The sequence below is a fragment of the Canis lupus genome, chromosome 23, assembly GCF_048164855.1.
Source record: "Canis lupus baileyi chromosome 23, mCanLup2.hap1, whole genome shotgun sequence".
Classification (NCBI taxonomy): Eukaryota; Metazoa; Chordata; class Mammalia; order Carnivora; family Canidae; genus Canis; species Canis lupus.
In genome coordinates, this window is record NC_132860.1 from 35,659,780 (window position 1) to 35,686,986 (window position 27,207).

The 27,207-nt window shown below is 38.9% G+C and overlaps 1 protein-coding gene and 1 long non-coding RNA gene across 5 annotated transcripts in view; one reads left to right on the forward strand and one right to left on the reverse strand.

Annotated features, from left to right (window-relative positions):
* Window positions 1–3,603, reverse strand: part of RAB30 (RAB30, member RAS oncogene family) — a 90,053-nt gene extending 86,450 nt beyond the window's left edge. The window contains exon 1 of the mRNA XM_072794827.1: window positions 3,354–3,603. The gene's annotated coding sequence lies outside the window, so the exon portion shown is untranslated. The remainder of the gene's footprint in view (window positions 1–3,353) is intronic.
* Window positions 3,604–3,611: 8 nt separating this feature from the next.
* The window catches only part of LOC140615084 (uncharacterized), a 30,744-nt gene continuing 7,148 nt past the window's right edge, over window positions 3,612–27,207 (forward strand). Inside the window, exons 1-4 of one of the 4 annotated variants that reach the window (XR_012015761.1) lie at window positions 3,643–3,909; window positions 4,773–4,835; window positions 12,873–12,932; window positions 23,637–23,882. This is a non-coding gene — a long non-coding RNA (uncharacterized lncRNA). Of the gene's footprint in view, window positions 3,910–4,772; window positions 4,836–12,872; window positions 12,933–23,636; window positions 23,883–26,596; window positions 26,722–27,207 lie in introns of those variants that run through there. The other 3 variants (XR_012015760.1, XR_012015759.1, XR_012015758.1) reach the window with 3 other exon arrangements.

Consider the following 27,207-nt stretch of genomic DNA (forward strand, 5'->3'; position numbering starts at 1 on the left):
TGTCTCCTGGTAAGCACCTCTCATTGTCAAGCTAAATTACTCCCACTCACTCTTCAAGTTTCTTAAAGTGTCACCTCCTACAGGAATCCTTCCATGATTTCTAGGCACTCCTATTCTACCATATAGTACATCCCCTTTGGGCAGTAGCATTCATCACACTGTGATTACTTGTCCAATGATCATCTCCCTATTAGAACAGAAGCTCCATGGGGGCAGGGGAAGCTTCTCTTCCTCTCTCTCTTTTAAATATTTTATTTAGAGAGAGAGAAAGAACAGGTACACAAGCAAGCAGGGGGAGGGGCAGAGGGAGACAGAGAAAGAATCTCAAGCAGACGCCACACTGGGTGCAGAGCTCAGTGCAGGGCTCCATCTCACAGCCCTGAGATTATGACCTGAGCCGAAATCAAGAGTCTGACGCTTAACTGACTGAGCCACCCAGGTGCCTGGGGAAGCTTCTCTTTCACTGATGTATCCATAGTCCTTAAAACACAGTAGCTGCTCAATTAATATTTGTCATCAGAATTATGAGCTAGGACCAAACTGTTACTCCAAGTAAGCCAAGGGACAAGGATCATTATCCACTTGCAAATATGTAAACAGAGGCAGAAAGAAATGCATAGTTTTTCAAGGGCACAGAAATAGTGATGGGACAAATCTAACCCATTATTCAGCTCATCTTTCCCCCCAAAATACTAAACAATGTTGTTAGGAGATGAAGCATCCTAGAATAAGAAAATTAGGAATGAGAAGGTAGTGAGAGAGAGGTCTAGGAAGAAAACTTCTGAATCAGCCTGTCACACTAGTTGCCTCCATACCAACAACAGTTAGTGCCTGGAAAAGCACTAATGTTAAACAAACGAACATAACCACCACCACATTCTTCTCCTTAAAAGAGCAAATAAAAAAATAACATTTTTTTTCATCCTGTTAGAAGACATCACAGAAGGGAACACTGCTACCACTCCAAGTGTCTTAAAAAAAAAAGCAAAACAAAAAACAAATGGGCAGGAAGGCTACCTGGATTGCTTCTCAGCAATCAACAGAAAAGATGGCCTTCCCACCACTTATTAGAGCAGGAATGGGGGGGGGGGGGCAGGGGGAGTATTAAATGAGGCAGAAGCCTTTTGAAGTCTTCTTATTTGGGGGGAATTAAGAGAAGATTTCAAGTAGAGTATTTGGGTTTGGGGTTGTTTTTTTTTTTTTTTTTTAAGTTTTTATTTATTTAAGTAATCTTTACACACCCAACGTGGAGCTCAAACTCACAACCCCAAGATCAGGAGTCACATGCTCTTCCTCCTGAGCCAGCTAGATGTCCCTCATGTAAAGCATTTTAAAACCTTGCTAATGCACTGGCAGCTCTTAGTACAGGTACCAATGACAAGAACAGTGACATGGGCTCAACTGCAACACTGCATTGTCCACAAGCTGCTGAGGCCAAATTATATCTATCACAGAAGCCACAAACCAAGCCAAAGGGTCAGATTCATTGCTGCGAATCCTGTCTAGCACCCACTGTAAGAAAAGGAAAAAGCCTTTTCCAAGAGAAGCTCTGTGGAATAAATACTTGCCCAGTCTACTTCCACCCTGGAGTTTCTGGGTGAGTTCGAGAAGGGGTAGGGAGGGTATTAAGAAATTGGAAAAATACTTAGACTTGTATATTGGTGATGAGAGAAATTTTGAAACAGAGAGGAAAAATGAGAATTGTAAATGGAGAAACAGGGAAAGAAACAGAAAGAACTTCAAAAGACATAGAGGGGTGGGGCAAGGAAGGTGCTGGCAAAAGGGTAATGTTCCCAGGACAATAGACAGTAAGCATCAGAGAAACATAGAGAGGCAAAACCAGGCAATCTTTTCCCAAATCCCAAAGCTGCTCATTGCATCCCAATAAATCACTCTACTACAAAGCCCATACAATGGACCTTCCTTTGCATTCAGTAACAAGCAGTATTTCACGAAGCATCACCCCGTTGCAACTCTGAAGACCTAAGGGTCTGAATCGAAAATGGACAAAATCTGTTCAGCAGAAAACAACCAGGAATGACTTTCACCCAATGCCTGACCTGGCTACAAAAAGATTTGGCATTTTAGAGTTAAGCATAAAATGCTCTGGCATTTCTCCTTGTTTTGACATTCCAAGAGGGGGTGTGGTTGACCCCAAGTCCATTCATTTCCAAGGTTGTAGATCTCTCAGCTAAGACTGGCCCCATCTGTTCTGGAGTCACCCAGCTGTTTATCTCAAAGTAACATTTATTGCACTAATCATCCTAATAACTCTTACAAAAGCCAAAATCATACAAGCCAGAATGCTTTCTATCTTATTAAATGTGTCAGTTCGCTTAAAAACAAAACCCCAAAAAACAAACAAAAAACACCTCTATGCTCCTTGATTTCCCTGGCCAGGATCACTCTTCTTTTCAGAAGATACCTTCTGGGTACCTTTCAGTAATGGCAAATGAAGGTTAACAGTACTTCTAACTTTCCCTTTCCCTAATGCATCAAAATGAACCAGGATTTCCCTAATGATCCCTTCGTCAAACCTTTAGTTGTGACTGGTGACTGTGCCTCACGAAAAGGCAGCTCATGATGGTACCATTGTCAGTGGCAAGGAGCCTACTGCCACATAATTTAAAACACTCACACGAGCACAAATCTGTCGGCTCCACTTCCAAACAATCCTGCAGTGGGAAGAAGAAAAACACTTAACAAAAATGCTGCTTCCAGCAGCCTAAGAGAAGCTTCCCCAGACACGTGAAATGTTTCTGACTGGCAGGGAGTGCACCATTAAAGGACAGTGTCACCTCAAATCAGCAGAAAAGGCGACACAAACGACACAGACACACACGTAAAATAGAGCCCCACAAAACTTAACCTACTCAGAAGCACGCTCATCTTAAAAATAAATAGTGTGTGCTTGCTCAAGCGACATAGAAATGTTCTAAAGTAGTGCAACCACATTAAATCACTGTCTCCATTTCTCCCCACGCATCACCCCTTCCCACTCAAACCTCAGCACTCTGGGGCCCTAAGTGACAGGACTGCAGTCCCCCACCTCTGCCTTCTTCTGATTTTCCAAGAGCACTTCCCAACATCCTCCCCAGCCCAGCCCCCTCTCCCATCCTCAGAAAGGTTGAGGGGAGTTGCGACTAGAGAATTGGCAGGAATCGGTCCTCTGGCGGGGGTAGGTTGCTAGAGTTGTTCTTTGCAGTGACCCAAATTGCACAGAGCTTTTTGCTTAGCAGCACTTGCGAGCACCTCTCCAATCCTCCCGCCCCCATCTTCCCAAAAGAAAGCCTTGAGAATTAAGCGGGAGGAATAACTTGGTAGAACCATTTGAATAAATCACTTCAACTCACCTGGTTTGGGATAGTTCTCCCCACCCCAGGCATAAACAGAAATGATGTGCGAATGAGTCACGCAGGCAAGAGAACGTGTTGCGATGTCCTAAGTCCAAGGGCTGGAGTCAGTCCCTGCCCTGGTGCCGCTGCTACTCTTAGCTCAGCTGGAGCAAGCGGCAAACGCAAGCCCAGCAGCAGCAGCAGCAGGGGGGTGGATAGACCGTAGCACAATGAATGCAGTGGGGTTTTTGCAATGACATCATCCCTCTGTCCGAAAGGCCCCAATAGCCATGCTCAGGAGCGGTGCACTCTGGGAATCGTAGTCTTCTAAGGGCCCGGCAGGACACCGGGGCTATCTCGGGAACTACAATGCCCAAAATGCGCCAAGGTCGGACGCGCCCAGAGTGGGCCCCGGGAGCGAAGGGGACCCGGCCGCCATGTTAGGAGTGCCGGGAAGAGTCCGCGGAACCTGGCTGAGGTTTTAGGCAGCGCGCGAGCCGAATGGTGGTGCGGTGGGGACGGCGGTGGAGGGTAAACCGAGCGGAGAGCACAGGGCCCAAACCCGGGGACCCAGGTGTGGACGCGGCATCTGGGGGCAGATTGGAGGGCGGGTCCAGCTGGACGCAGTATCCAGAGGCCGACTGGGCCTCGGCCTCGCTGTCCGGCAGGTCGTAGACGTACCCTACCGGTCTTCGTCCTTTTCTTATTAAGGGGTTTGAGGGAGTCCGTGTACTCCTGGGCCCAGAGCATCACTTAGGCCCGCTTACGGGACCCTCGGAGCGGTCGGTATCCTTGGGCTGCGGGGACCCCGGACGCGACCCTTGTCACTCGGGTCAGCGAAGCCGGCTTCCACCCACGCGGAGCTGGGTTACTCCTCCCAATTTTATTTTTATCTTTTTGTCATTTATATTTCCAACTTTCCTTACCCCTCCGCAAGGTTTCGGACCTTTATGGGTTTTTCAGACAGGAATGATTTGCGGAAGGGTCCGAAGAAAGGGGTGTTTGCTCTAGTGGCCACGCTGCGGAGCACCGGGTGAGGGGACCGGGCTTTGGCGCCGCGATTGAGGGAAGACGGCGCGGTCTAGCGGACCAGCGCCCGGTTGGCGTGTCAGGGTGTTACTGCCCTGTTGACAGCTGGCGGTCGGTTTCGAGGTAACCTGGGTACTTGGGTAAACGTGTAGTGTATGCTAAAATACTGAGAAGACGCGGTGTTCTTTAGCATGGGTCACCATGTATTTTATTTTAAAAATACACTTAGTGTTTAATTTGTGATAGTCCATATATACGATTAACGTTGAGAACTAATTTCTTTTGTTCTCAATTAACTGAAACCAAAATCACTGGCCTTTACGTTATCTTGCTCAGGATCTCAAATGAACTGTATTTTTTTTTCCAATTGTGTTACTAAAACAATGCTGTATATTTGTTCTTTTTCAGAGACTGCACTATGAAAGATGGAAAATGTCTTTTCTTCCTGAGGGTGTCTGAAGGGTTAAAAATGTGATATATATATATTTTTTTTTTTTTCCTCCCTCCCTCTTGCACAATTATTCTAAAAACAACATTAGGAACTTGTTACTTTGGGTCGGCAAGGGTATGCATTTCACCTCTCTGTTAGGAGTTAGTAATAACAGTACAGTTGATGGATGGATTCTCCTATCCGGAAAAGCTAGGCAGAGTGATGAAAAAGAATAAAAACATAGTAGAAACAGCCTTTAAGATGTATACAGATGATAACTACAAAAACATAAAAGAATGATCTTCTGTCACGTTTCTGGGAACAAGTCACAACACGAAAGGCTTTGTTTCATTTTTAACAAAGGTAATATGTGTTGGTCTCATCCATGCAGTACAACAATGGGAAAGGCTCATACAAATATTTCTGTTATTCAGAAATACCTTCTTTGCAAGTAATGGTGGTAAGTATAGGAAAGGGAACAAAGTATTTGCTGTGTTCTTTCTGACCATCAGTATAACTATCAAAGTGTTTTATGTTTAACAGAGAAAATAGAGTGGACAACTTTGCATTTAGGCTTAGTTTCAAACTCTTAAATTATTTTTAGGGCTTGGTGGTTCATTGGTATCTTATTTTACAAACCTGTAGTGAGTCTTGTTCGTGGTATGAGATAATTTCTTTATATGAGCAATAGCCTTAATCTGAGTTACGGTGGAAGACAAATTTGTGGGGGCAGGGGCAGATTGCTTAGAAATCTGTGTGAAACTAGACCTATATAACGCAGCGATTTCTATAACTTCTAATTTGTCATATGTTTAGGCAGTTTGAAGTTTTTCCAGCTCATCTCCAGTGGATATCTAACCGTAAAGAATTGAAAGATGTATTTAATACCTAAAAAAAAGACTCCATGATTTAACCTTTAACTTTTAGGGAAAAAAATCCTGCATTCTTCTTTAGAAATTTTGTTTACAAAGTTAATATTTGAAGAGTTGGTGACACCAGTTTCTAAAAGAATAGCTGCAGTATCCCAGAGAAAACATTGGGTTAGGAAAACTGAAAAGTGGGATTAAGAATGCCTTTGGTGAATAAAGCAACTAACATTCTTTTCATCTCTTGGAAAAGGATTAAGGTATTGATTCGTAGTATAATTATAGGTAGCTCATTAAAGAGTAGTAGAGAGTCATTTGCTCTTATGGCAAGAGTTTCTTCAAGTGTTAAGTGTCAGGATCACTTACAGAGCTCTAAAGATACATAGCTATCGTCCACTCATCCCTGCTGAATTACTCTGCTGGGTTGAAAGCAGTTTTTGTGTATTTTTAAAACTATGAGTGAATGTACAGGGGTAGGGTAGAGTAGTCCTCTACGTCCTCTATGTTTATCGTGATGCATTACACTAGTAATAACAAAAGTTTTGGCAAAGATTTTGGTTTTGTCACTAATTATACCCGTAAATGAGTTCTGAAAATGTGTAGATGAGAAAATGATCTGGAGATCAGTTTATACATTAAGTGAGACGGTAGATTGGGGGAGATTTCAGTTGAGCATTATGAGGACCATGATATCCTGACTTACCTAGATATTTTTTAGAGTGCATTGAATGTAACACCAGAAAGTAATGATAAGAAACCCAAGTAAGAGTTCACACTATCTCAAGATTATGGTAAAGCTACTCAGATATTTAAGAGAGTCAAGTATTGAAAGAGGCAAGATGCTAGGATTTTCTGAAAACAATTTTTCTTTTTTTTTCAATAATTCCTTTCCTTGTGCTGAATCCTAAATTTTTAAAATTATTGATATTGTCTAAGTATTATTGACATTAGGTAAATGATATACAATAGAGTATAATTTTTTAATTGAAATTAAATAAATTTTTTTAAAAAAAACTAAATAAGGGACATTCTGGATGGCTCAGCGGTTTAGCACCGCCTTCTGCCCAGGGCATGATCCTGGGGACCCAGGATCAAGTCCCACGTCAGGCTCCCTACATGGAGCCTGCTTCTCCCTCTGCCTCTGTCTGTGCCTCTTTTCTCTGTGTGTGTTTCTCATGAATAAATAAATAAAAATCTTTAAAAAAAAAAAAAACTAAATAAAAACTAGCCACAGAGTAGTTAGAACCCCAAGGAGAGGGATTACCTCAGATTTTTCCAACAATTTGTTAAGTCAAATGTGTAAGACCAAGTTCCTAGCAAAATATGGTTCTGTTTCTTCCCTTCAAATAGTGATACAGGGCAACAATCTATTTCAGCCCATACTACTTTTAAAGGAATGTGAAATGCCTGTTACTAAGTTAACATTCCTAAGAGATTATAGTTGTGCCTGACTGAAATTTTTTTAAAATCGCATAATAAAAACTTTAGTGTACCTATATGTAGTTTGAAAAAGCCCTAAGTTGATATGACAGTCAGGCTTTGTCTTCTTCTTTTTTTTTTTTTAAAGGAAAGTTTGTTTGTTTGTTTGTTTTTAAGATTTTATTTATTTATTCATGAGACACACGGAGAGAGAGGCAGAGACACAGGCAGAGGGAGAAGCAGGCTCCATGCAGGAGCCCGATGTGGGACTCGATCCTGGATCTCCAGGATCATACCCCAGACTGCAGGCGGCGTTAAACCACTGCGCCACCGGGGCTGCCCCAGAATCACTGCAGTTAATTCCCTTAAGGAAAATGATGTTCTAAATTATGAAAAATGTTAGAATTGTTTCATATCTTACAAAATTCTAAAGTAATGCTTTTATATTCCAAGCTATGAAATTTGAGAAAACAGGTGTTTTCTGCCTTTCTGTATCTTTTCCAAAATAGAATTAATTTTCTTACTTATCTCAGAAATGAAATGTCAGCAACCCTAAGGTGATAGAGGCCCAGTAGTTATATTAAAAATTATTCTAACCTGATTAGAGTTGAGATAAGCAAACTTAAAGAGGAAAACATTTTACCAAAAGATATCTTTTCAGACCTCAGATTAAATTAGATGTTTTCTAGTGTACATTCTTGATAAACAAAAGTAAGCATGACATAGAGTTTAGCACCTCTTGGGTAGATCTTAACTCATTCTGGAAATTAATATTTCATATTTCAAACACTTTGCTTTGCCTTAATATTCAGGAAACTAAAATGTAGGTTTTCTAATTTTGCTTAGTTAACTCATTGTGTTTATAACAAATTGACATAATTTTAGCTGCTGGATTTTATAGGCCACTGAAGGTAAATGCTGTAAATACCCTGGGCCAAGATTTAAAATCCAAATGTCCATAGTTAATGATTAACCAGAAAAGCAAGCCCTGTTGATTCTATTTCAATTTTTAATAGGTTTGGATAATTGTAGCACTAGAAAATACTTCCTTGCAAGAGTAAGTATATGAAGATGGATTTAATCAAATATAAATGTCTGAACATAAAGCCTTTTAAGGAAACTACAGAAATGTGCAGTTGTGAACAATTATGCAAATAGACACATACTTAATTCTTAACTTGATATAGTCTTTAGAGGGGGCTATGTGGATTTGAACTTGCTGTAAATGTTAATCCTCAGTGACTTGTATCTTAAAACCTTTTAGGAAAGTTCATCAGTTACCCTCTTAACACTCCTGATTTGATGAATTTAGCACATAGGTGTTTATCAAATTGAATAGCCTGGGGACTTTGAGCTACTCTAAGATACTCAGAAGATAAAATTTAGTGACCATAATCTTTTATATAAACTAAGTGACAAATTTTTAACACTTTGAGCCAAAAAAAAAAAAAAAAACCCTCAGCTTTCCTCCTTCCTTTTCCTCTCACAGCAGACTTTTAGTCGTTAGTATAGTAATAAGCGGGATTTATAGTTTCATAGTAATTGTCCCCATCAAACTGGATGATGTTTATTTTCTTGGCTCAATGTTTAGAGTCCCTTCCTTGTGAGTGTTTCCTATTATTTTATATATGAGACAGAAATAGAGAAAAACATAAATTTGTAGAGTATTTTACACATGGTGAAATAAAACAATTGCAGGAGTGGTAAAAGTAAACTACAAATAACTGACATACAAGAGCACTTATATTACAATTGCTATATTGAAACTAAACAGCATAACTGTAGTAATAAATGACCTTTACCAGTCTCATGCTATTTCAATGGACTACTGTCTCAACAATTGTGAATGTAGTGAAAGTTAAGTGTTACTCTTGGTGATGAACTTTACATTTATTACCCTCTTTTACATTTGACAATCTCAATGGAAGAATTTTCATTTCAAGTCAGCTTTTTTTACTCTTTGTATATTTAATGCTGGTATTATGCTTGAGTTTCAGTCCCATGACCTGTTTTCAGTATTCATGTTTGTCTTTCCAAAATTGTTTGCTTCTCTGTTTCCTGCTGGTCCTAAGATATTTTATGAGCAATTATTTTTGCTTTTCATGTTGCTGTGTATTCACCTGAGATGGGTTGCTGGATTTTCTCATTTTCCAGATAAATTCTGCTCTTCTCTTTCACATTCCTGGAACCTGTTTGGCATTTGTTGGGAGTTCTGGGTTGCTTGTAATAGAAAAGTTGAATTGAGTACTTGAGATGCCAGATTTCAGGGGGCTTAGGGAGTGAATGAATGGGAAAGGGGAAAGAAGTAGATACTGAATGTGGATAACCTATTTTATGAAGTTTGGCTCTGGAAGAGGCAAGAAATAATAGAAAATAATAAGAGGGTATGTGGGACTGAAAGAAGGTTTTTATTTAAATCTTCCTACTTAGAGGCCAAAATCACACTCTACTTCAGGGCAGTTTGATCATTTCCCAAAGAGAATTCTACACTGTTCCAAATTGGGCCAGAGGAAAGATGGAAGAGGTCTGAAGTACTTACATATTTTTTTCTATGAATACTCCCATACTTTTCATTGATTTTTTTTCCCCCTCTCTATTCCATTTGTTCCTGTTCCTTTGAGGGATTTTATGGCTGCCTATTTAACCAATCTTCTGCTCAAAGTATAGTGCATTTTTATGATGTTTCCAAAAAAGCATAGCAATGACCAAAAACCTAAGTTTCTTCTGAGAAATTACTGGTCCTAAAAAGATGGTGTTTGTCCTTTATAACAATATCAGTGTTTACCAACTAAACCTGACTCGGATCCTCACAACCATTGTTAGAGAAAAACAGTGTTCATTTGACCAAATTAAACTTGAACAAAACTTGTCTGCTTTTGTCTAACTATGATTACCAAGACACATTACCTGGAGGAGTAGTCTGATATAGATGCTTTTAATTATTTGTGTGAGGAAGGTATGATTGTGGAAACAAAAATGTACAAGGAGAGAAAAGTAACATCTACAGCAACAGAGCCCTCAACAAAAAGTGGAAAATCCATTTCTGACGATTATAAACTAAATTTTCCATTGTTAGAATTCACTGTCATTACCTAATAATTTAAATGAGCTGCTGTTTCCCTTCAGATATTTAATAGAATAAATGGGAAGGTGTCAGCAAAAAGAAGGAAATAGCTAAGACAGGTAAGGATTCAGTATAATCAAAAATACCACAGGAAATTGGTTTATTACTAGAGCCTGTCAGCATATCCAAATGTGATTTCATTTCCTTTGAAGAGATAGGCACCAGAAAAAACTTGAGGTATTCCTAAGAAAAGACTTGTGGCCACCAGTTGAATTGCTCTCTGTTACAAGTATCATTTTGAACTGTAATACATAGTGAGTGCAAGGACCCTTATATCCAACATAACTCCCCACGTTAACACTTTATATCTAAGCTAATACCTACTTCAGGTGAATGTAAGCCTACCCGATGCTCTTCTACCACTTCCAACTGTTTGGAGGGAGGAAAAGACATGAAAACAGTAAGTGTTAACTGTGTAATTGTTTATTGTTCTGGAAACATAGTTATACCCAGATTGAAAAACCTATTTGATACACCTACTTACTACTAAGTTAATGTGAGTGATTATTGTTAGTATTAAGTATTAATACCTACCTGCTCAGTAGTATAAGATAAAAAGTAGACCTCATATAGGTGGTTCATTTATGTGCCTGACCATTCTGGTTTTCCGTAGTAACTTGAGATAACTCTAAGTTTCTGGAAATTATTTTGGTACTGTGTAGAATTCACTTCAAACGCACTTAATAGTTCACAGATAACTGGAAAGTAATTTTTTCAATAATACTGATGAGAACATGCTGTTAAAATATTTATGAACTAGTTGAGGTCAAAATAGAACTATACCCTATTAGTATAAAATGTATAATGTTTATACCATTTAAAGTGATACAAACTATACATTTTATACACACGTATAGTAGTGTATATAAAAATCTGAGGGTGAGATCAGGGATCTGCATTTTTTTTTAAAGATTATTTCAGAGAGAGCTCACACATGTATGTGCATATGGGGAAAGGTTAGAGGAAGGGAGAGAGTCTTAAGCAGACTCCTGAGATTAAGACCTGAGCCTATGAGAGTCAGATGATTAACTGACTGTGCTCCTATGGATCAGCATTTTAAATAAATTTACCAGATGGTTTCTCTCTACCTAATCTTAACTGAAAGCACCAAGGTGAAATAACTTGTCAAAGTTCCTTCTACAGATAGGCCCCCTCTGTGTTCCTAACTCCGTCTTTCCTTCATCCTCAGTAGCTCTTATTCTTGCTGTTATTCCAAGACATGTGCCAAAATTTAAAAAGTATTTCTGCATATGTATATTCAGTGAAAATTAAAACCCAATCACATGAACAAGCATTGCTTAATTAAGGTGTATAATACAGATGTGTGGGTTTTTTTAGGGAAATGAACAAATTATATTTTCATCTATAGCATTTGATAAAAGAAAAAAATTAAGCTTTATTCTTCTTAAAATTTTTGAATAAGGGGACACCTGGGTGGCTCAGCTGTTGAGCCTCTGCATTCGGCTCAGAGCATGATCCCTGGGTCCCAGGATAGAATCCCACATCAGGCTTCCTGCATGGAGCCTGCTTCTCCCTCTGCCTGTGTCTCTGCCCCCCCCCCCCCCATGAATAAATAAAATCTCTTTTGAAAAAAAAAGAAAGGTTTTTTTGAATAAGAAGCCCTACAGTACTCTATTAGAGATGTCCAAAGTATCAATACTTGTGGCACAGTTTCTATCCTAAATCCATTTCTCTGATTCTAGAAGTATCTATTGAGTAATTACCAAGTTAAAGGCCCTGGGGATTCAATGATGACTATGACCCTCTAAACTTTGAGTCTAAAGTTTTTATTAGTATCATGGACTCTTGTCAATCTAGTTAAGTCTATGATCACTTTTCCCAAGAAAAATGTTTTTAAGTGTATAAAGTACAATATATTGGATTACAAAGAGCCAGTGATGGTTGCCAAAAATTTTTATATAGAAATATATACGCTTTAACTCATTAACAAGATCTAACAGTAGCACTAATCTGCAATTTTAACATGAGAAGCATCAATGATAGTTCAAATTGTTCCCAACAATTGTAATATATGAAAATATAGTTCACCTGTAAACTAAAATTAATCTTTTGCTGCTAGCACTACTGTGATCAGTTGCCTACATTCAAATTTTATTATTTATTGGAAATATGCACTTTTTCCCCCATCCAAATTCATGGACCCACTGAATTCTATTAAGAACCCTGGTTAAATTAGGAACTTTTTCATTTTCACGCATCCAAGGCCTAAATGAGATCTTTAGGTACCTAGGCACTGAAAACCTTGTGATGCCTTCATAATTCAAAATATTTACACCATAAAGTGGATTTAAGGAAGTTCTGTTTCTCCTGGTGAATACTAACCCTTTTTTAAAAAATACTAATTTATTTCTGGAAAAGAAAAAGTACTAAAGCACTCCATTTGTTTATTTCATCATGGGTGAATGGGAGGAGAGGCTGCTGTTTTATGAAAGTATCTAAGATTGTATGTAGTACGCTTGGTGTATAGTAAAAGCTCAGGACTACCATTAAGTGGCTCTACTGGTGTGTGAGCTCCATGAGGTTAGGATTTTTGTCTGTTTTGTTCGTTGTATCTAATGTATTCCAAAAATTTAGGAAAGTACCTGCCACACTCATCTAATCTGTGTTCCATTGATCAGTTCCAGATCTGTTTGTCTCCATTTCTCTAGATGCTGTGCTGAAATGTTTTAGCATTAATCTACCACAAACTGGAAATTCCTTAGCAGACAGTAAGTGAATAAAGAGGGATAATTTATTTTCTGTACAGCAGAAAGCTAATAAATGCTATCTTAAGTGTATTTTTAGCTACCATTGTCACTCAACAGTCCTTGAAGGTGAGAATTGACATCATTCTAAAATTAAGGCACAAATCTGCCCAAAGTCATCCATTATTATTAAAGGAATTGGAAAAGAAACACATGAAGTGAATATCCTGGACCGAAGTATCTTCTCTCCCATTTGGCCAACACACATTTTATTTATTTTTTCTTTTCTTTTTTTTTTTTCCAACACACATTTTAAATACAGAGAAGTTATGGTCAATGCTACAATCATTTTCTCTTTGTGTTCACAATGTACTTACCTTTTCATCTTTTATATTCTACCCTCCAAGAAAAACATTTGAAGGTTTCAGGGGTTTGTGTTGGTAATTTACAGCTAATAGCGTTTTTTAAATGCCCATTCTTCCCACCTACTGTGACTGGGTATGTTTTCACACAGCTTGTTTAGAAGGCAGTAAAGCAGTTTGGACTAAGAAAATGTCAATAAAAGTGAGGAGTGATTTCAAAGTCCTTTTTTTTTTTTTTTTTTTTAACATTTAACTTATTTATTCATGAGAGACACACAGAGAGAGACAGAGACGCAGGCAGAGAGAGAAGCAGGCTCCATGCAGGGAGCCCGATGTGGGACTCAGTCCCGAGTCTCCAGGATCACACCCTGGGCCAAAGGCGGTGCTAAACCGCTGAGCCACCGGGGCTGCCCTCAAAGCCCTTTTGAGTCACAAGGAGAACCAGACCAATATCTAAATAAGCATGTGATACAGAAGCACTCATGTTGCTCAATCCATAACCTGAAGTTAAACAGGACTTAGTGTTACAGATGAAGAGATTGAATAGCTGTGAAATAAAACATGGCCTGACTTGTACAGGTACATAGGTAAAGCCATTTTGTAGGCTTTACCTATGCTACTAGGAGTGAACATTCATTCACTTCACTGCAGAAGCACAGTGTGCTGCCCTGGACCCTGCTGGGGCATTTCATAATCTATGATGTATGGACCTTCTTGCCATTCTAAACTACAAGGATTTCTGAATTCTGCATCACACCTAATCCCAAGGGATTGTCCATCTATAGTTACTTCCTTTCTGGAGTAGTGATCTAGGTGATTTGGTACGTAGAAATAAACAGTGACACTATGTTGTTTTTTTTTTCTAATTTTTATTTATTTATGATAGTCACACAGAGAGAGAGAGAGAGAGAGGCAGACACACAGGGAGAGGGAGAAGCAGGCTCCATGCACCGGGAGCCCAACGTGAGACTAACGTGAGACTCGATCCCAGGTCTCCAGGATCGCGCCCCGGGGCCAAAGGCAGGCGCTAAACTGCTGCGCCCCCCAGGGATCCCCAGTGACACTATGTTTGAGACTTTACAGAACTATTTTAATTTCCAGCATTCTCTTTACCTTGTACCTCTTGTGCAGGTCACATAACAGTTTTATGTTTTGAAAATAATTATAAATAACTGCATTGGTTGTTGACTTGGGAAAAAAAGAACCAGTGATAACTTGTAGCTTAATGGGGGGTTAGAAAATCACCCTTAATATTCACAGTGCTCCTTCAAAGCTGATTATGATGTCTAGGAAACAGCTTGATTCTATTTTCTCTCGTCTTTCCCTTTTTTTTTTATTTTTATTTTTTTTAATTTATTTATTTATGATAGAGAGAGAGAGGCAGAGACATAGGCAGAGGGAGAAGCAGGCTCCATGCACCGGGAGCCCGATGTGGAATTCGATTCCGGGTCTCCAGGATCGCGCCCTGGGCCAAAGGCAGGTGCCAAACCGCTGCGCCACCCAGGGATCCCATCGTCTTTCCCTTTTTAAAAATTTTTGTCACAACTTCAAGTTTCTTTCGTGCAAATAAGCATTATCTCCTTCCCTTTTAGCGCAAAGCCGCAAAATGACTGACATAAACCAATCAGATGTTACTGCTACCAGTAGGTAACATACTGTTCTGCCTGAAACCTACACAGTTGGCGTGCAACAATTGTTTAATGGATAAATAAGTTGTTAACTTTTAAGATTTTGATGGATTGCTTAGTCCTGTAAGCAAGCATTGACTTCTACCGCCTCTTATCACCTGATGCTTTTGTAACAGATTTTCTACTCGTGGACTGTTTCAGGCAATGAAGGAAATCGAACATACATTAATTGATGAGCTCTGTCTTCCCCTGGCACAGACAGAAGACTGAATGGGAGTCATTGATTCCCAGTATATCATAACTAGTCTGAAAGGGAGGAATAGAGGGCCATGGTATTTGAGAATAAAATCTTACTTATAGCTGAGCTTTATGTCATGTTTAAGGCCATGACCACTAAGCCATTCCTGTAACACTTACCTTCTAAAGGAAGCTTGTGAAATGTCTTCAGAATGACAGGTTTTGGGGTTTGTTGGTTTGTTTGTTTGTTTAGTGGGGGTTTTTTGTTGTTTTAAGTAAGCTTTAGGCCCAATGTGGGGCTTTAACTTAAGATGAAGAGTTGTACACTTTACTGACTGAGCCCACTGGGTAACCCAGAATGTCTTGGTTTTTCGTGACATTAATTCTTGTTATCTTCTGGGACCTGATTATTTCTAGGAACAGACTCAAATGATGCAGCTTGTCAACTGTTTTAACCTCAGTATCATTTAAAAAATAAAATTAGGTATTTTAGATAGACCACATCCATTTGGTCTGTTTCCCTGTTACCTGGCAATGTTTTTCATCATCAGCCACAGCTCTGTAAGGGCATTAAAGGGTCCCTTGTTACACAACTATAGCTCTAATGTTTGTAATAGAACATTAAGATCAAAGGCTTCCATAATCATCTACATTCAATCTTTCCTACCTTCTGCCCTCTTATTTCCTACTTATATTGTTATAGTAACTATATTGAGGGTACACGACCACTAAATTTTAAGTTTCTTTGAGAGCAGGAGCTATACTGTATTTTCATATATCCTTTTATACTTAAAATGGGACATATTTCTTCAGAAATATTCACTGAGTATCCACTAGGTGTCAGATATACTAGGTAGAATCTAGAGATACCAAGATAATTAAGCACAGACATGCCCTTGGGACTCTCTTGGGGAGAGGTGGAAAAAAATACTTGTAAGCCAAAAAAACAAATCACTGCAGTATAATAAAATGTTATAGTGGAGTAGGATATTTCCTGGTTTAAGAGGACTAAAAAGTTTCCAAAAATATGTCCCCAGTAAGTTTGCTTCAGTGACTAAACTTTCACCATTAGGTTATTCTTTGTAAAACCATTACTGCATTGTGATTGTCTTTGGGCAGGAGAACTAAGGGGCATCAGTGGGCTGTGGGATTTTTCCTCTTTTTAAAACTTCTTGTTAATTTTACATGCAGTAAGATTCGCTCTTTTTGGTATATAATTTCATGAGTTTTGACAAATGTATGAAAGTCCTGTAATCACCATCACAATTGAGATCCAGAGCAGTTCTATCACTTCAAAAAGTTTTTTTGTGCCCCCCTTTTACAGTTTTATGTATTTCATAATTTTTGGTAAAAATTTTCAAAAAGTAGGGTTTGTTTCATGTACATACTTTCCTTATCAAAAGAAGTATGTCTTTGGGTTAAGTACCTTTTCTGATAAGCCTCTGGAGAAATCTAGATATCCAAGGACAGTCTAAACCATTACACCGTTGTAAGTCATCTACACTTTAGCTGGTAGATCAGGCTGCTGAAAAGAATTCGGATTCAGAAAAGGTAAAGGGTGGGTGTGGGTGTGGTGTGTGTATTTTAGGTTTAAAAGAAGATAGAAAAAAAAAGATAGGAATTAAAGGAGGAGATTAGGGCCTGACCATGGAACAACGTGCATAGAAGGATGAGGGTAGCATGTTTTGAGTACTATAAGGTCCCTGGGTTCTCAAAGACACAGGGCACCAAAGAAGAGATGAGTCCTGAAGAGGAGTGGCCTTTGCCTTCATATAAAGATTGGTCGGTCATTATCTGGAGCTACAGTCCTGGAATTCTAGAACTGATTCTGCCAGTAATGCATTCTTGAAAAGTCACTTTCCCTTTCTGGGCCTTAATTTCATCATCTGTTTTAAAAAATAAGGTTGGATTAAATATATTTTAAAGTCTAATGAGCAAAGTTAATGCTGATCTGAATTGGGCTTCAGTGATCTAGCTCTCTGGCCCTCAGTGTTCTCATCTGTAGAATGACTATATATTTTAAGTTTCCTTACAGTTTCACAGTTTATGAATACTATTAAAACTTACCATTGTTACTTCTATTCTCATTTCTGGATCTGTACCTATTCTGGTTTTGCTTTTTTAAGTCATTAGTCACTATTCATTCAGTACTTCTGTGTGCCAGAATTTTTAATGTAGGGTATATGACCTGTTATTTAAGAAATTTTATAGTGCTACTGGCCTTTATAGGTGTACTAGTATGGGAAAAATCACACCATGCCTTCTATTCCCATCCTGGATGACATATTCCTACGGCAAGATCTCATTCCAGTGAATATTAAAAGTAGCACTAGAGAGGAAAAGAAGGGAAGGCTGTCAACTGGTAGTGAAGGGAAAGGAGCTAACACTTGAGGGGCTACTATGTGTTAGGTACCTTATATGCCCCTATCTTTAGGTCATTGACAAAAGCAGACAGGAAAGGAGTCTGTTTATCTTGATAACAAAAAGGGAAAAAATTCTTTCATCCCACAAATCATTGGAATTATTCAGAATATTTTGTTTTCCTGTCATTCTCCCCTATGAGGGCACAAACAGTATACTGCTTCTACATAGTGTTTGGTGAATGTTGAATGAATAGGGATTTTTCTCATGTCCTTAAAAGTAGTGGTTCTTTGGGTCCGTGAACCTCTAGGAATTCTATAAAAGCTATAGACCCACCTAGCATGTCTCCTTTCCCACCACACAAACACAACAGAGTAAAAAACCGCCAACTTCCGCTCCTTGCCCTAAGTAACTCTACACCTGTATTTGTGCAAAATCCATAATTTTGGAATGTTTTCTGTCTGCAATTTATTCATGTGTCCCAGGTTAAAAACAGCCCTTAGGATGCCTGCCTTTGGCTCGGGTCGTAATCCTGTGATCAGGGATTGAGTCCCACATCGGGCTCCCTGTGAGGAGCCTGCTTCTCTCTCAGTCTGTCTCTCATGAATAAATAAACCTTAAGAAAAAAAAATCTCAGCCCTAGAAACATCTCTGGATATCTACGCAGCCAAGAAGCCTAATTCCATTAACTTGTAATGCTTATAGAGCTGTCATCCTCTATTGGTCCTTTATAGATTTGAGAAAATCACACCATACCTCCTGTTTTGTTTATGAGCAGAAATTATATACAACTTACTTTGGTTTATTAATATGTATTATAACCAAAGATTAGCATTATATTTTTAAGGTTTTTAAGATTTTATTTATTCATGAGAGACAGAGAGGCAGAGACCTAGGTGGAGGGAGAAGCAGGCTCCACAAAGGGAGCCCAATGTGGAGACTCGATCCCGGAACTCTGGGATCACGCCCTGAGCTGAAGGCAGATGCTTAGCCCCTGAGCCACTCAGGCATCCCTCTTTATTTAATGTTTTTGAAGTAGAAATTGTTTAATTTACAGATGAAGGAATTAAGATTTGGCCTAAAGCTTATTTTATGTGAATATCATATCTCTGGCTTTCTAAATGCAATGATTCCTCTTTCTTTTTTTCTTTTTTGTACTTCTCATTCAGAAACCCACTTAAAATATTGTTAGTCCAGTGTCCTCATCTGTGAAATTTTATCTGGGTGGAGAAAGATAATGAAAAAAAAAATGTCCTTGTCTTATAATGGAAGAGAATGACCTGTAAAACTTAATAGAAAAATTATTCTAGGGGGATCCCTGGATGGCTCAGTGGTTTAGCGCCACCTTCAGCCTAGGGCGTGATCCTGGAGTCCCGGAAAAGAGTCCCACATCGGGCTCCCTGCGTGGAGCCTGCTTCTCCCTCTGCCTGTGTCTGTCTGTCTGTCTCTGTCTCTCTCTGCCTCTCATGGATAAATAAATAAAATCTTTTAAATAAATTGTTCTAAATAATTCCAAGTACAGTATGAGAACTCCCCTGTAAAGTTGTGAGGATCAAATTGGTTAAAGGAAAACTGAATGTTGTGTAAACTGTGCAGTTCGCTAAACACAACTAGCCCTTACCTTGATATAAAATCCAGGGCCTAGTACATAGAAGTTATTTGAATGCTTATCTAATCTTCAATATCTCCTGTGCTCTTACTTGACAGCAAGACTGCATCTCCTCCAGGCTTGTGATGGAGGAAAATTGAGTTGTTTATCATTGTTATTAGAGTAAAAAATAGGGAGTTTGCTGATTAAATGAGTTAATATTTTGAGCACTTAACTATGTGCCAGGAGATTTTTAATTCCTGGGTGAAGAGCAACAGAGTCTCCCTTGTATACGTAAGGACCTTAGGCTATATAGTTATAGCTAACATTTGAGTGCTTACTGCAAGCAAAAGCATTGTTCCAAGTGCTTTTGCATTTATTTCATTCATATGTTTCTGAATCTTTGTAGTAACAATAAAATACTGTTAATAATTGTCATCATTAATTTAACAATAAGAAAATTGGAATTTGGGATCCCTGGGTGGCTCAGTGGTTTGGCACCTGCCTTCGGCCCAGGGTGTGATCCTGGAGACCCGGGGTTGAGTCCCACATTGGGCTCCCTGCATGGAGCCTGCTTCTCCCACTGCCTGTGTCTCTGCCTCTCTCTCTCTCTGTGTGTCTCTCGTGAATAAATAAATAAAAATCTTTAAAAAAAAAAAAAAAAGGAATTTAAGGAGATTAGACCATTTGCCCAAAAATATTGCAAAGCTGAGACTTTGAACCCTGGCTGATTTGACTCTGATGTCTGTAATCCATTCCAGTACACTACCAAAGCTTCTAGCATTAATAAACATTAATCTTTGCTGTCATTTGCGAAGTTAGTATGGTGAGGGAAGCCATAAAGGAGGGACTAAGGGGGAGACACTCAGCCTTTTTCTGAGAGAAGTGGTACCCTCCCCCCGCAAACAAGTTTCTCACGAAATCAGGTTGGAAACAAAAGTTGAAGAAGGTGGAGGTGGCGTGGTTGAACCTGTTCAGGAACTGATTACATCTGAGCCTCTGGCCCTTTTGCCTGCCAGCTGACTCAGAGGGGGCCGATGGGCCAAGGCCCAGGCAGGTTAATTTCATGGGCTGTATACTTCAAAGGATCTGATTCCTGGCACTGCTATGCACGTTGCTGTTGGGGGGGGGGGGGGGGGGACTTTGTGGAGGAGGGAACAGGATGGCCTCCAGGAAGTGTTTGCAAAAGACCAAGGCAGTGTTTGCTCTGAATCCAAATATATACAGCTTGTTCTAGGTTTGGCAATAAAAACCACAAGACCAGCCCTAAGCATGCTTAAAATTGGGTATTTAAATTTTAAGTATTCGTCTACGGTAAGTGCAGCAGTTCAGAATATGAATCCTAGAGTTAGAACTGGATTCCAATCTTGACTCTAACACTCAACTATGAATAAATTCATTACTAGGCATCAGTTTTCTCATGTGTGAAATAGGGATTAAGTGCCTACGTCTTATAATTGTGAAGATTAAAGCGAGTATAAAGTATATATCACAGTACCTGAGACAGTAAATTCTCTTGAAAAACAGTCATTCAGAGTAAAACTCATAAGAGACTGGGCTTAAATTAATTGATTCATTTTTCTTTTAACATATATTCAAAAAACATTATTCTGTAACAGGGATGGCGAAACAGTAACAACTTTTGTTGAATACATAAAATGAGCCAAATATTTTTAAAATATATTGACTAATGTTCACAGGAGCACTACAAAGTATTTTCCTACTTTATTAATGAGACCCTAGGTTGAAAGTTCAATAGCATGGCTAAGACTGTATGGTCAACACTATATAACTCCACAGCCTCTGAATAAGATAGCCTTTATCCCCACTGGAATGTACACAGCAGGCAGACACATAAATATATACATTCATTGTGCTGTTATTGAGGTTGATACTAGGTGATTGCAGAGAGCAGAGAAGGTGAACTGGGCGGGGCTGTGCCTGGGTGGAGAAAAGTTTGTCTTCTTTACAGGAGGAATGAAAGCTAGTAATGGGGCTTTGAACAGGAATGAGGCAGGGGGCTTTTGCTAGTCTAAGAGGAGGAGTTAAGAATAGTCTTTCTGGGTCTCCTCAAGTCACACTAAGAGGGATTAGCATTATGACAAGCATTATAATCTCAGAAAATGTTATAATTGCAGGCAAAAGGACTGCAGTAAGACTGGATTATGTTTACTTGAAGTGAAATGAAGGGGGTTCTATACAAATAATATCTGTTTGCATCAGAAGTATCTGTATCTGCTTGGGCTTTGTAATTGAACTAAATAATTGCCACTAACTACTATTGCATGATCATTAGGAATTAGTCACTACTGTGTTCACAGGCCAGAACTTTTTTTTTTTTTTTTCTCAAGAGACAGAGAGTGAAGAGAGGATGGGCAGAGGGAGAGAGACTCTTAAGCAGACTCCATGCCCATTGTGGATGGAGCCCAACATGGGGTTGATCTCACAACGCTGAGATCATGATCTGAGCCAAAATCAAGAGTCAGGTGCTTAACCAACTGAGCCACCCAGGTGCCCCTCACAGTTCAGACCTCTTACCTAGAGCAAGGTGGAAAGGCTTTGTCTAAACCACTAATCTCAAACTATGCGTACACTTAATTTGGGCAAATACTCTCAATATATGTATATTACCTTCTAAGATAAGATGTCCGCTATGAAATGCAGATATATAATAAAAAATTGTAAGGGATTGGGGAATCCCTGGGTGGCTCAGCGGTTTAGTGCCTGCCTTTGGCCCAGGGCGTGATCCTGGAGTCCCAGGATCAAGTCCCACATCGGGCTCCCTGCATGGAGCCTGCTTCTCCCTCTGCCTGTGTCTCTGCCTTTCTCTCTGTGTCTTTCATGAATAAATAAGTAAATAAAATCTTAAAAAAAAATTGTAAGGGATTAAATGAAGTTGAAATATACTATTTTATCTCAGGACAAACTATTAATGGTATAAATTAATATTTCAAATAGGCTACTTAATAGTTTTAGATTTTTTTTGTCAATTAGTCAGATTTTATTAAATGATAATTGTATTTATTTTTTAAGATTTTACTTATTCATTCATGAGAGACACAGAAAGAGAGAGGTAGAGACACAGTCAGAGGGAGAAGCAGGCTCCATGCAGGGAGTCCAATCTGGGACTCTATTCTGGGACTCCAGGATCACGCACGTCCTGAACTGAAGGCAGATGCTCAACCACTGAGCCACCCAGGTGTCCCTGATAATTGTATTTAATATCATAATATGACTGATACTAAGTAGAAGTGTCAGTTCGCTAATTTTTTGGTCTTCTTATGTATCATCTTCAATTCAGAGTTTTTTAAAGTAATCTTTTTATTTTTTTTATTTATTTTTTTTAATTTTTATTTTTTTATGATAGTCACACAGAGAGAGAGAGAGGCAGAGACACAGGCAGAGGGAGAAGCAGGCTCCATGCACCGGGAGCCCGACGTGGGATTCGATCCCGGGTCTCCAGGATCGCGCCCTGGGCCAAAGGCAGGCGCTAAACCGCTGCGCCACCCAGGGATCCCTAAAGTAATCTTTTTAAACCAGTTATTCATTTTGTGAGATTTAGTTTAGCAAAAATTAGCTTAGAAAAAAGTCCATAAGTTCTCTTTTAAAAAAGTCCATAAGTTCTCTTTTAAAAAAGATGTATTCTTCTCCCTTTCCCTAGTCACCATCCCTGCTTGTGCTCTCGTTCTCTCTCAAATAAATAAAATATTAAAAAAGAAATTTCTGTAGGATTTAATAAAAAAAAAAAGAAGAAAAATTCTTGCCACAACCCAGATTGCCTTGCATACCTCTAGAGTGCACACACTCTACAAAATGTAGATCAGTAGTCTAAGCAACAAGACCTGTGGCCATGAGGTGGGAATATTCAAACTTATCTTTTAGCAATGATTGGTCCAGATTCATTTATGAATAATAAATGGAAATGGTACAGTATGACTTCACAGGAAATCAGAAGAGCTGAGCATATCTGGACCTTTGAGAATGTGGCCTGTCTGTATAAAGGCAGAACCTATATTCATTAATTACCTCAAAGAAATACATTCTAGTTTTTTTAAGAAAATGGACTTTGTTAGACCTACTTTGACTTAATCCCAGTTCTGCTACTTACTATCAATGCAACTTGGGGAAATCAACAACCTCTTGTAGTTTGTTCTTAGCTCTGAAATAAGAGATGCCAGTACCTACCTCACTAAGAGGTTTAATGTGATGCTATTGAACCTTCACTGTGCATAGAGATGGTGAGCTAAACTATTTACAAGAATCTCTTATTCTGGGATCCCTGGGTGGCGCAGCGGTTTGGCGCCTGCCTTTGGCCCAGGGCGTGATCCTGGAGACCCGGGATCGAATCCCATATCAGGCTCCCGATGCATGGAGCCTGCTTCTCCCTCTGCCTGTGTCTCTGCCTCTCTCTCTCTCTCTCTCTGTGACTATCATAAGTAAATAAATAAAAATTAAAAAAAAAAAAGAATCCCTTATTCTGTGTGATATACTAGAGTAGTAGAAGCTAACTGTGCACCAAAACCTTTTCCTTTTCCTCCTGGGCACACAAAAGGACCACATTTCCTGGTGGCCACATTATTTTGTTCTAGCTAATGAAAAATGAGCAGAAGTGAACAACATCACCTTCAGGCCTGACCCATGAAACTTGCCCTTGCAATTCTCCAGTCTCTCTTCCCTCATCCATGAAAGGATCCAGCAAAACCAGTAGTGCAAGGGCCTCTATCTTCCTCCCCTGAACTCCAACCTGTATTGGATTGTGATCTGAGCCAGAAATAAACTTACTGTGTTAAGTCATTGAGATGTGGGGGTTGTTTGTTACAGCAGTTCATGTATCCTGACTAAACACAACAAGATTTGATAACTCAGAGAAGGGAGAGAAATTGTTTACAGTGTCTGGCACATGATGTACAATCAAAAAAAGTGATTAACCTCATTAAGAAAGATGAAGGTTACTTTTATGAAAGAGCTTATGGGCAAATATCTAAAAGTCCTCTGGGTAAAGTATGAGAAAATGTCAGGAATCACTGACATACACTCTGGTTTCCAAAGCTGCTTTTTTTTTTTTTTTTTTTTTTTTTTTTAAGATTTATTCATGAGAGACATACAGAGACGGAGACATAGTCAGAGGGAGAAGCAGGCTCCATGCAGGGAGCTCAATGTGGGACTCAAATCAATCCTGCGACTCCAGGATCACACCCTGAGTCAAAGGCAGACGCTCAACCTCTGAGCCACCCAGGCGTCCCTCCAAAGCTTTTCATAGTATTTCCCACTTGGGAATACCTAGAAAAATGAAGATAACCCCCCTGCTGTACCTCATATTCTGTAGCCTGCTCTACCAATTCACATTTCTCTTAAGTTGTATAAAAATATGTAACAAGTGCAAATACATTTTTTATCCTGTACTGAGAATCCTTCCATCTCTTTTTAAAAATCGTATTTATTTACTTGAGGGGGGTGGGCAGTGGAAAATCATAGGGAGAGGGACAAGCAAACTCCATGCTGAGCCCTGATGTGGGGCTCCATCTCAGAACCCTGGGATCATGACATGAGCCAAAATCAAGTCAGATGGTCAACCAACTAAGGCACCCAGGCACCCCTCCTTCCTCCATCTTGATGAGGTTTTCCTCACTTATTCAAATCCAAGAGCTAAAATGTGTGTTTTAGATTTCTCAAGTTATTCTCTCTCAAGTTATTTCTCTGAGTAGTTTCCTTTAACACATTTTCTAGACATTATAGTAGTTCGCTGGAGCTGTATTTTTAATGTTGAGAAATTGAATTCCTATAATTTGGCCTTTGTCTCTCAATGATCTTGTATTTATATATATATATATTTTTTTTTTTTTTTAAGATTTTATTTATTCATGAGATATACACACACAGACAGGGAGACACAGGCAGAGGGAGAAGCAGGCTCTATGCGGGGAGCCCAATTTGGGACTCAATCCTGGAACTCCAGGATAAGGCCCTGAGCCAAAGGCAGATGCTCAACCACTGAGCCACCCAGGTGTCCCTTGTATCATATTTTTGATGTAACAACTACTATTGTATTTTCCTTTTTCCTATTGTATTTTTTTTCTTCATACTTATTTGCAAAGTTGATTCCTATGGCATTGCATAGATAGCTACTTAGGCTCTTGGCTTCACATTTTCTCCTCAAACGCAGATAAATTATTTCTTGACTTTGATGAATCAGAATATTAGCATAGCCTTCCAGGATATTTTGTTGCTATTACCCTTATGTTCCTCCCCTCATATTTTCAAAATATTTAAGAGCTAAGCAATTGGTTTTGAACCCTAGATAGATGTTCACAGGAACTATGTGGCTTAGAGGGAGCAAACAGGCTTTATCTGCACACAAACTTGATTTCCAGCCCTGGCATAGCTACCAACTAGCTATATATGACATTGGTCAGTTATTCAACTTTTTAAGAGTCACAACTGAAACAGAGTTGTAAAACCCACTTTGCAAAGGTGAGTGGGATATATAGGCTAATTTCACTTTTGAATATGGATACAAAAATCTCAAAATACTAGCAAACCAAATCCAAAATATACCTCATAACCATTTATATCAAGAATATAAGTTTGGTTTAATATTTTTAAAAATCAAAATGTAATTTATACCTTAAGTGATTGATGGGATAAACATAAACTGTCATTACAATAGATGCAGAAAAATCTTTTATAAAATTTAATATCCATTTATAAAAACAAAACTCTTGCCAAAATGGAAATAGAAGAGAACCTCTTAATATGATAAAGGATACCTATCTTAAAAGTCATGCTTAAAGAAGCAAAAACTTTCTTAAATTGATAAATCTTTCCTTCTTTTGACCTTTAGGACAAGCCCAAGAAGAAAGGATTTGTATTATTCCATTTCCTATGAGAGAATACTGAGGCTCTTTAATGTTAATGGCAACCAAAGATCCACAGTCTTTGGTTCACAGATGTGAGCTGGAATTCAAATCCAGGACCTTTGATATCAAATTTGATGGATTATCTTCTATAAGAACAATGCATTTTTTAGAGCAGCCCTATCCTACCACATTCATCAGGGCAAATGTAATGTCTTGAATCTTGATTGAACAGATCTTTACCTGATGCCTCTATTCTTAAACAATTGACTTTCTGTAGGATTAATCATACTTTTTTACCTTAAGAAGAGAAGGGAGGGAGAGAAAGGAGAAAAAGAAGGACTTTATAATATTTGCGGCCTCATAAATTGGCCATTAACTTTTATGGTCAAGCCAAACTTCCTTTCTCTTACCTATGAAATGAGATAATGTTTTTCTCTTAAGCTTGTTAGGATAAAGTGAAACATGAAAAGGGCTCAGCACTATGTTTAGCACATAGTATGTACTATGTAGTTGCTATTGGCAACTACTACACAACTAAAAGATAATCCTACAGATTTTACGACCAAACAGTGTTTCCCAGATCAGCGTAGAGCACAATATCAAACTGACTGCAGGTTTTTTGGATTTGACTTGGTTTTTGTGTTTTTTTTGCCAGGTCTTCCATGCTATATTTAAAAAGACATTCTTTCTATGGAGAGCTGTCGTGGGGAAGAAGACCTCCAGGAACTAAATATTTTTGGTTCTCAGTATGGGATTCATAAAGGAAGTCCTATTGTTTAAGACATGTCCTTTGTTCATTTGTTCCTTTGTTGTTTTTTTTTCCAATACATCTTTATTGAGGAGCCAACTATGTACTAGGCACTATGCTAGTCACTGAGAATGGATAGAACTATATTATAAGTTAGCTCTACAAAAGGAACTCTGGGGCAATCATCTCAGGCATCATGGTTCTGGGGGTCCAAGAGGCAGACTGCCAAGTATTGTGAGAAATGTAGAAGCTTGGCATCAGAGGGATGGAGGTTTCAAGTAAGGTGCTGCTTACTTTGTGTGTAATCTTGAACAAATCCTTCATATCTCTAGACTCCCATTTCTTCATCTGTTAAATGGAAATTATATACTTACCATGAAAAATTATCATGAGGATTCGATAGTGTCATTTAAGTGAAGCGCCCAGTCCTTAATGGCTCCTCCTTCTCATGGAATTGATGGGCCATCTGTCCTAACTTCTCCATTCCAAGTGCATTTTCCTTTGTGGTTTCTTTTTCC